Consider the following 10,726-nt stretch of genomic DNA (forward strand, 5'->3'; position numbering starts at 1 on the left):
ACCCATAGCAAGTTTAGTATTGAATTTTCACGTTACTGTTACTGTTTAATCTACTTAAGCAAATATTTCTTTAAAAATAATGCTTCCCTCCTGCCTTCTCTCTGCTTCTCTTAGTACAACTTGGAGATAAGGGTTATTCTTAGATAATAAAACACAATTTATTGGTTTGTTTGGACTCTAGATCAGATTTAGTTAATTTTAGGAAGAGGGCAGAATGCTGAGGATGGATAGTCAGAAGGCAGAAGAGCTTCTGCATTGAGTGATATATGTTTTTATCATTCTATTTCATTACAGAATTTTATTGTTCATTTCTAGGTCATTAGAAATAAGCTTCTTCACATACACGCAAAAGGAAAACTCTAAACTCAAAACTGGTGATTTTAGAGACATCTTTCTTTTTGAAATATTTGTGACATTTTCAAGCTTGAGGGAAATCATCAGATATTAGCTAAAGGCAGATAAATAAATAGATACAGAGAAAGAAAGAGAAATGGAGAAACAGAGAAGATCCTATTCTTTTTAATGTCATCTTAAGGTTTTTATAATTTTGTATTTTAGGAAGTTATGGAACTAAATATATCTGGATGTGCAGAAGATGCTCACATGTTTGCTCATTGAAGGGTGATGAAAGCCGAGGATAGTACTTATTTTTAATTATATAATTAGCATAAAATCCTATTCGGAAAAGGAAGAGTAAACACCTGATGTATGTGAAAGGTAGCCTTGGCATTTGAATAGAACTAATTTTTTTCTCTCATTGCTGCTGTGCTACAGAAAATTAGTTTTCATGTGCTTTCCCGTAGTTAGGTCAAATTTTACAGTAAATTATTCTAATATTGGAAACATAAACTTAAATATATTAATATGCCACAATAAACTCTAATGGATGATGTGGCATGGGATAAATTTTTTCTTTTACCATTTTTTCTGTTATAAAAGAATGCTTAAGATGATTTTTGATAATTTAACTCTTTCAACCCCATGCTGCAATAATTAAAAAATTAAACACAGTATGATTGAATCAAAAGCAGCAAAATATCAAAAGAATGTGTTCTGAGGTTATCTGAGAGTCAGTATGGCAATACTTATTCTCTATCATATGCCTTGCATAAAAATCTACATTCAAAAATTAATAAAATATACTAGAGAATATTAATGATTATGGTATTGCCATCTAAAACTGTACAGTTGCCCATGTGCACATTTGCAAACAAAGAATATTTGTACCAATTAAATACAAATATAAATTACAGATGTAGAAAATACCTCTTTCAAAAGGAAACGAAAGAGATTCTTCATTAGTAGCATAAGAGCAGAGAAGTTTTTAGCAGATCAACAATGATTTAAGTTTGCATTGAAAATATGGATTGATACTTGATTTAAACCCTCTTAAAAGTCCCTTTTAAAACATTTCAACATCTACACGAAACTATTGAGGGACTTCATCCTAAAATATCTAGAGCTGATCACCACTTCTATGGTTTCCATAACCCGTCTCCAATCCATGGAGCAGAAAGAAGCATCTGGTATATTTAGCCTCCACGCAGGTGTCTTCTTGCAATATATACCTGAAATATTCACTATCAGTCAAGTGTTTTAAGTAGTCTTTCCTAATTAAGCAGGATTGTGTGAGCAGATTCCTCCCTGTAGAAAGCACCTCTTCATAAACAACCACCTTTGCAGTAGTTAGGACTTGTAATGGCGTAACACTCTTTATTTTTATGCCTTTTATAATTCCCAGTTGCCATTCATTTAGATTCAAGTCTTGAGTGCTTAATATGAGTTTATATCAGGGGAATTCTCAGGATGGTAGTGGATTTTTTTCCTTCAGACTTGCTTAGGAATCTGTTTTTGTAGTATTTTAAAAGTTCTTTCATAAATTTTCTATTTACCCTCTTTTTCTCATGCTTTTCTTCCTCCTCCTCATCCTTCCTCTTTCTCCTTCTTCTCCTTCTCCTTCTCCTTCTCCTTCTCCTCCTCCTCCTTCTATTTTGGAGAAGTCTCCTAGACTCTTCTGCCTGGGAAGGCTTAGACTCTCAGTACTCTGGATTTTTTCCTCCACAGTGACCAAGATTATAGTCATGAGCCTAAAATCCATAATCGATCATCTGGCTAGGCACTGTGAGTGCCTAACAATTTCCTTCTTTTGTTTTCTCTACTTTTCTTTTCCTTTCATCCTCTCTTTTTCCTTTTCTTTCTCTTTCCTTCTTCCCTTCCTTCTTTCCTCCCTCTTTACCTCAAGACACTGAGCCCTAATTTTAATACACTGACCACAAGATCCTAAGTATGCATTACTCCCAGAACTTAATTCATTTTACCTTGTTATAAGTGATATATGGTTTTAGTTATAAAAAAACACATAAAATAGCTAGTCTTGGAATAATTCCTTTGTATTATTAAAAGTAATAGTCAATCTTTTGTTTATCTACTTAATTGTTAAGTTGTGCAATTTGCTTCTTCATATGATCCATTCAGGATTGATTACTCATTTTTGTGTGGTATAGAAGCACAAGTGGTTTGGATGTCTATCACTAGCATTGTATGGATGAAAGCAGAAAGTTTAGTCTTAGTCATGTAATCAAATTGGGACTCCTATAAATCATTTAGCTTTCCTAAACTTGGCCTTTCATTTCTCACTATTAGTCATAGTAATTTTATTACTTACTTCATTTATGGATTTCATTTTCTATATTGAATAGCCAACCCATGGCAAGACAGTTGATTGAATGGAGAATATGCAGAATAATTTTGTTTCTTTCATATACCAATGAGTTTCATTGTCTGATCTATTAAGTCCTCCCTTTGCTAATCATTGTATCGTGAATGATGACAGAGATTAAATTCTTACCTTCTTATGACATAAATCCCCCTCAGAGAGTTAAATGTTCATTTTTATTCTCAGGCTTTTTTACTCTGTTCCTCCTCATTATCTTACTCTGTTTGTGGGTGTGTATGAGGGGGTGCTGGAGCTTGAACTCAGGTAATGGTGTTCTCCCTCAATGCTTTTACTCAGGCTGGAGGCTACTGGTTGAGGCACACCTCCATTTCTGGCTTTTCTGGTGGTTTGTCAAAAGTAAGAGTCTCATGGACTTTTTTGCTCAGGCTGACTTTGAACTGTAATTCTCTAGTTTCAGTCTCCCGAGTAGCAAGGATTACAGGTATGGCACTTGGATCTACTCCCATTATTCGTTTTCTTCCATCCACCATTTTACCATGTTAACCTGTCTTGAAAAATCAAACATGCTGAAAAGCAAGCCTTCAGGTTCATGTCAGCATCTAATTCTTGTGTAGCATGAATGCAGCAGAATGAATTCACAATTGTAACCACTAGCTATTTACAAACCATTACCAAGCACACTAAGCATGGAGAGTGCTTTGCTGTTGCAAAATGAATGGTTGTACAATGTGACTTTAGTTGTGCCCAGTGTGTGAGAGTTATTCAGTAAGTTGAAGCTGGCCAAGCCTATCTACTTAGTAAGATTTGATCTGAAGATTAAAGGTTTAAGCCATCCCAGGCAGAAAAGTCTGAGACTCTATCTCCAATTGACCAGCATAAAGCTTGATAATGGAGGTGTGGCTCAAGTGGCAGAGTGTCAGCCTCAAGTGAGAAAGCCAAGCAAGGCTACTACGCCCTGAATTCAAGTTCCAGTATACACATACATGCATGCACCCACACAAGCACACATGCACACAACACAAAGTTGAGGCTGGATGAATATGCCAACTCCTCTAAACATGATAGCTACTTCTTCTTCCTTGCTGTTTTTATCAGCCAAAGCAATTATATTATCATCCCACTATTTTCTTACGACAAAGCTGTTTTGGATATTTTCAGAAAGTGTGTTTCTGAATGCTTGAAAACTACTGGCTTGACCATTAATTCAGGCATTTTTGCTGAGTCCAGCAAGAGTGAATGGTATTGACTGCACATTTTACGTTGAAGACTGGGTTCTAAAAATTTATTTCCTAAAATTTAGATGCTTCTATTTTTCATGGAATATGAAAATATCTAGTGAGTTTGAAATGAGATTTTTCAAACCTCACATTTCATATATACAATACCTTCCAATTTGCATTCAAATCTGTATTTTAAATATCCTGGAAGAATTTTCATTATTCGGTGGTTTGGCTTAAGGCTACTCTGACTTTGGTGGTTTCTCATTAGCTGATAAGATTAGACATGATCAATTGATTGCCTGTCTTATTACAGGGGCCCTATTACTGTTTATGAGATCAAAGGTAAATATAAGAAACAACCAGGTTAGGGTTAAATATTTTTTCTATTTAAAACTCACTTTTTTTCTCATTTAGGTATTGAATTGTGTTTGCTAGCTGGAAAGTCTAATAGGCCTTATAGAAATAAATAAGATTGGAAATGTCTAGAAATATTTCTTAGAAATATAAAGTAGTAACATCAAAACATTATGTATATAAAACATGTTGCAAATTTCTGAACCCCATACTTTCATTTCACATCTACATTTACTTATTATGTTTTTCATGTCTGGTTCATCAAAATATATTATTCTCACCTACTAAAAATTATCAACTATTTTCTCTAAAATACTTAATTCATTTTGATTCAGGTTTTTAGTTATAATACTGTAATGGTTCACAGAATTTAAGTAACTTAAGTTCTCTAATGAAATATTTCAGGCATGCACATAATTTATACAGAAAAATTCAGCAAGGGAGGCAAAAACGATGTGGATTAGGTGAAACTACAAACAGTACTTTCCCAGATGCAGAAACCCAATCCTTCCTATTGTTATGTTGATGTTGATGCTCATTGACTATCTACATGTGAGGTCAAAATTAGTAGACGGAATTATTTTACATTATTTAAACTTTATACATAGTAGCATCCTGCAAACATCTTTTTTGCAACACCCTAGATTTTTATTTCTGACTGTTTTTGAGGCTCATCCACACAAATTCAAGAAGCAATCATACTTTTACTCTTTTGTTTCCTTTACCATTTCTAATACTGCAGTGTGTGAAAGTTCTATAAATTCTTTGCTCACCTATTGATCTAGTGGTATTCTAAACTTTCCCCCATTTCTATGGTCTTTCAACTAATTTCTTCAGTAGTTATATATAAGAATCTAAAGACTGGAGTTCAGTTGATGAATATCTTCAACTATTGCTCAAATGATTTCTAAAGCCTTTGTCTTCTTAGCTGATCCATTCACAATATTTCCTCACGTTCACCTCAGTAGTGGCTGTTCAGGATTACTAAATTTCTGTTAGTTTCATGGATGGGAAATAATAATGGGATATAATTTTCTCCTGCATTACTTTAATAAGCAGGGAACGTATAGGCTTGTTTCCAAATTTTTATGGGACATTTGTTTATCTCTTTAGCTTGTTTATCTTTCTGTTCGTCTATCTATCTGCCTGCCCAACTGTCTGTCTGTCTGTCTGTCTGTCTGTCTGTCTGTCTATCTGTCTATCTATCTATCTATCTATCTATCTATCTATCTATCTATCTATCTATCTATCTATCTGTCTGTCTGTCTGTCTGTCTGTCTGTCTGTCTGTCTGTCTGTCTGTCTATCTATCTATCTATCTATCTGAGGGAGAACTGGGGATTGAACTCAGAACTATGTATTTGCTCACACTCTTCACACTGTATCTTTTAAAACGGATTTGTAAAAAATAATTATGTATATTGCTACTACTCTTTTTTGGCTATATGCATTGAAGATATCCTCTAGCAATCTAAGACTTACTTATTTTCATGTACACTATTTTTATATTAATATATCAAATTTCATATTTTACCTTTGTGGCTTTGAATGTGGCTGTCTCATTGAATGCACAGTTTTCTTCCTAAATCTACCTCAAATCATGAAGCTATTTCCTGTAAAAGATCTAGAGTTTTCGGCTTGCATCCCTAGGCCTTTATCCTACCTTAAATACATACTTAAGTGTGAAGTTAAAAATGGAGTATTAACATATTTCATATGCATAATCTATTGTCTGAATAATTCATCTCTCTTCCCTGCTCTAATGCCACCTGTTATTTATCAAGTTTTCATAAATGCATGGATGTATTTCTGCGCTTTCTATTCTCTTCCTCTGGATTCCCTGCTATCTCTGAGCCAAAGCTACATTGACTCAATTACTATCATTTGTATTAAGCATTGATAGTTTTTACGGAACTCTACAAATGCCGTTCTTCAGTTTGTATTGATTTTTTTCTTTTTTACCCCTTTGTTGTTGCAAATACAGGTTATAATTCATTTTTATACAGGTTATAATTCATTTTTCAAAATCTATGGAAAACTGTAGTGGGATCTTGAATCACAATTTTATATTAGTATTACAAATTCAGTTACCACACTGAATCTTTCATCCAAAGGATCATGTATATTTTGTTGATTTACTTTGAATTTTAATAGATAAATTAGCCATAGGCCTCCAAGTTACAGCTCAGAGTCACATAGCCAATTAATCACAAAAACAGTAGTAGAAGGAAGGTCTCTTGACTCTTTAACAGTTCCTACACTATAAAGGCTTAATTACTCAGTCAGTTAAAGAAGATTTTTTTTCAGTTTTTACAGCTGTTTCTGAATCCATCAGCAAGAAAGTGAGCCCAGCTCAACAATTTCACCAAATCCTCCATGGCCGAACTCTTTCCAGGAGGCTTGTTACACACGTGGAAACTCAGCCTGTTCTTGCTCCTACAGAATTAGAACTTTCACTTTTAAATGATTTCTGAGAGCCGGGTGGCAGAGGCTATGGCCTGTGATCCTAGTTACTGGGGAGGCTGAGATCTGAGGATCACAGTTCAAAGGCAGTACCGGCAGCGAAGGCTATGTGACACTCATCTCCAGTTTACCAGGAAAAAGCCAGAAGTAGAGGCATGAATCAAGTAGTAGGGCACTATCTTTGAGTGGAACAAAAAGCAAAGAATAGTGCTGAGGCTCTGAGCTCAAGCCCTCAAAATAAAATAAAATAAAAAGATTGCTGCATTATTAATAGTCATAGTGAAACTTTCAGAAGACCTGTTTAACAAAACAGAGTCCTGAAATCAGTTGCTTTGATTGTCTTTCTTTGAAAGCAGACACAAATCAACCTTGAGGTCAATGAATTGCTTGTGATTTAGGTGATGGAGGCTTGCATCAAGATTCTTAGGTATTACTCTATCTTTAGATTTGCAGGTGCTATCATGCGATTTACTGAATGGGCATTGAAAATCCAAATGGCAAAAGCTTATCGAATCAGGAGTCTGTGGCTAATGCCTATAATCCTAGCTACTCAGGAAGCAGAGATCTACGGATTGAAGTTTGAAGCCATTCTAGGCAAAAAAAGTTCCAGAGACTCTAATCTCCAATTAACCAGCAAAAAGTTGGAAGTGGAGGTGTGACTCAAATGGTAGAACACCAGCCTTGAGAGATAAAGCTAAGGGGTAGTGCTCAGGCTCTGAGTTCAAGACGAGTACCCCCACAGACACACTCACACATGCATATAGACACACACAACATAAGCTTAAAATGCATATTTATATTATTTTAAAGGAAAAAAATGTTCCTATTAAAAAATGTATCTCAGGAAGTCCGAACCTCTTCATTATATATCATACCATTGTCCTGGAAGAAAAAATACATTAACTTTGAGATCACTGTAACAGTCCCCAAATGGGCATTTCATTCACTCTGCCATCAGGGAATTTTTTTTTTTTTTGAATACTAAGGAGTTGAGAATCTAGCGCTTCATTCTTTCATTGCAAAACAAAGAAACAGAAAAACGAGCACAGTTTATTGAGGTAGTTATATCTTATCCGACCTAATCTGGGCTCTGATTTCTTGTGACACTACCAGGGCTGCTAGTTTATCTGGTGGGGCGGGGGAGGTGAGGAGAGGGGCTAGGGGAGGAAAAAAAAAAAAAAAAGAGGTGCCTGCAGTAGCGCCTGCGGCCGCTAGGGGTATCTTTGCACCGCGTTTGGTTCTGCACCGACTTGGAGTAGAAACCTTTAATAGGGGAAACCAGGGTCCTCGGTATTTTTTGTGAGCAGTGCACCCAGAATCCAGAAAGAATTTTTTTTTTTTGAAGAACGAAACCACAATTCTTCCGGTCACCGGAACAAGGACTACGAAATCCTTCTCCTGGCCCTGGGCGCTGGGAATTCGTTTTTTGAGGTCAATTTCCAATGGAGATAAATCTATTGGATGAGATCAATCTATAGGATTATCTGATTGCAGCTGAATGGAGAAGTAAGGTGGTTTGAGCATTTCTATTTCTTGCCCGATGGTCGGATTTACATGGAGATGCGGGTGAGGGGTCCCTAGGCTTCTGGATCGTGGATGCGTTTGGAAGAGAAAAAGGCTCAACCCACACGTTTCCAAAGTGTCCGTGGGTGAATAAGGAAAAAGAGAGAGAGAAAGAGAGAGAGAGAGAAAGAGAGAGAAGGAGGGGGGGTGTCTGGAGCTGGGGTTGCGGCTGTTGAAAGATAAAATTAAATGCAAAAAATAATCGAGGCAGCATCTTGAATCCGAGAACGAGAATCACCGTGGGCTTGAGATTTGAAAAAGAAAAAAAAAAAAAAAAGAAGAAGAAGAAGCATCGAGAAACTGGTAAATACTTTGACCATTTCGGCTGGAATCTGACGGCGAAGTGTTCTAGAAAACTGTCTCCTTGCAAGACTGGAAGGGGGCCCGGGGGGCGATGAGGGGGCTCCTTCCGTGGATTGGCTTCTCCGAGGGTAAGTTTGGGGGTTCCCCCGAGGCGAGGTGTGGGGGCGCCGCCGGGGTCGGGGAGCCTGTGCGCGGTGGAAGGCGATGCGGACGCTCGGTGCCTGGGAATGGGGAGAGAGAGAGAAGGAGAGCAGGGATCCAGCGTCAGACACCTGGATTTGGGGGCGTCCGTGTATCGGGGGGAGGCGGGGGGCTGCAGGGGGGGGCAGCCGAGCAGCCCTCCAAGCTTTCAAGTTTGCCTGGAAAAAAAAATAATCTCTCAGTTGGGAAATGCAGCAGCCAGACTGGAAAGCAAGGAGCCCCGAAAGCCAGCTCTGAGAGAGACTGGGGGGGAAAGGGGGGAAAGCCCCAAGTGGAAACGCGGCTGCTCCTGGCTGGGCCAGGAGGTCTGGGCCACTGCTGGGGGTTGGGGGGGGGGGAGCGGACGTGGTGGGGGATAAGATGGCCAAGGAGAGGGTGGGTTTGGCCGTATTCTGTGGTCGTCTTCCCCCTCCCTCTCCTCCTCTTCCTCCTGCCCCCTCCATGTGTCCCCACCCCCCTGTGATTATCCCACAGGAGGGGGTTACAGTGGAGGGAGGGCCAGCAGAAGGGGGGTCTGGCTGATCTCTGGCCCGACTCTCCTCACAGTCCCTGGTAACTTTCTTCGAGTTGGTGGAGCCCCAGGCATCCTCGCAGTCCTTCTTTCTACCCAGGGCCAAGGCTGGTGATGGGCGACTGCGCCAGGCAGCCGGCTGCATTTCGCATGCACTCTGCCAACCTTTCCTTCCAGCCCAGCTCCCAGCGCGCGCCTTCCCACATTGATTTTATTTGTTGTGTTTTTTCTTCTTCTGTAAGCTAAATTCAAGCACTTCGTTTTAATTTTTCTCCCATCTAAAAATTTGTCTCTCTCTCTCTTTTTCTTGTTCGTAGTTCTCAAGAGCAGATTATCTTTGCAGAAGGAAATGTGGTAGCAGTTGTAATGAAAATGAATCATTCAAATGTGGGAATTTTAATTGAACCTAAGAGTTGCTTTGGAATAATCTGCAAAAAAAATCGTTTTATTTCTTCCTGATACCTATTTTGGGAGTCTAGGTACCTTCAGAACAATTAGATAGAAAGGGCTGATTTGTTTAAGATGCTAATGTAGATGTGCAAAACAGATGAATGGAATTTCCCCTTAAATACCTATGGACCCTTCAGATATATTATTTTAGTTGCCCTTCTCTGTTTAAGGCCAGATTGTTAAAATTGAAAGCATCAGACATTCAGATACACTGGGATAAAATGGAGAGAGAAAATTGTTAAAATATAAAGCACTGTGTTTTGTGGATTTGAATCGTCTGAAGAAACACACTGGGAGTTTTCTTTCAGAGGTATCTGTTTGCAGATTATGAAATGCATGCAGACACATTTATGGTTTGAGCATTGAAGTCTCTCTGTTACCAGTGAACTCACCAGAAAGGCAACTCTTCATTGTCAGCCAAAGCATGCTCATCATCCACAATCACTTATTTCACAGACTGCAAATACATCAACCATTCTGATTAGCAAACAGAAGTATTACCAAACTTCTCTACTGTATGTATGTGTGTGTGTGTGTGTGTGTGTGTGTGTGTGTGTGTGTGTGTGCTCACGTGTGCCCGCATGGGTGTGTGCATGCTTTCCCCCCCTAAAAAAAAAACTAATTCTGAAATGTGTTTGGAAGATGAAATAGCCAAATATAAAACTTTTATTTGTCTCCCAGGAATTCTAAAGTGGAAAAGTTAAGATATTTCTTCTTCCTGCTGGCTTTGTGTAAGCTTTTCTAAAGGTTATAGAAATCACAAAGCAGAGTTTCTACCAGCTCAATTGTTAGTTTCAAGATGTCTGAGAAGTTAGCTTTTGCTCCCCTCCTCCCTCCTCTCTCTCAGAGCTCCAAATCACGTGGTTCCTAGAACTAAAAGAACGAGTGTTCTGGGTCTTGGCTTACTCTAGCCACTAATCTTACATATGTACTCCAATAATACTCAGCACAATTTTCGCAAAGACCAAGTTCATACAATGACAGC

General features: G+C 38.2%; 1 protein-coding gene across 1 annotated transcript in view; it reads left to right on the forward strand.

Annotated features, from left to right (window-relative positions):
* The first annotated feature begins 7,964 nt into the window (after positions 1 to 7,964).
* The window catches only part of LOC138840899 (neuroligin-1-like), a 264,345-nt gene continuing 261,583 nt past the window's right edge, over positions 7,965 to 10,726 (forward strand). The window contains exon 1 of the mRNA XM_070041299.1: positions 7,965 to 8,707. The gene's annotated coding sequence lies outside the window, so the exon portion shown is untranslated. The remainder of the gene's footprint in view (positions 8,708 to 10,726) is intronic.

This window comes from Dipodomys merriami, unplaced genomic scaffold (genome assembly GCF_024711535.1).
Source record: "Dipodomys merriami isolate MVZ:Mamm:240054 unplaced genomic scaffold, mDipMer1.0.p SCAF_306, whole genome shotgun sequence".
NCBI lineage: Eukaryota > Metazoa > Chordata > Mammalia > Rodentia > Heteromyidae > Dipodomys > Dipodomys merriami.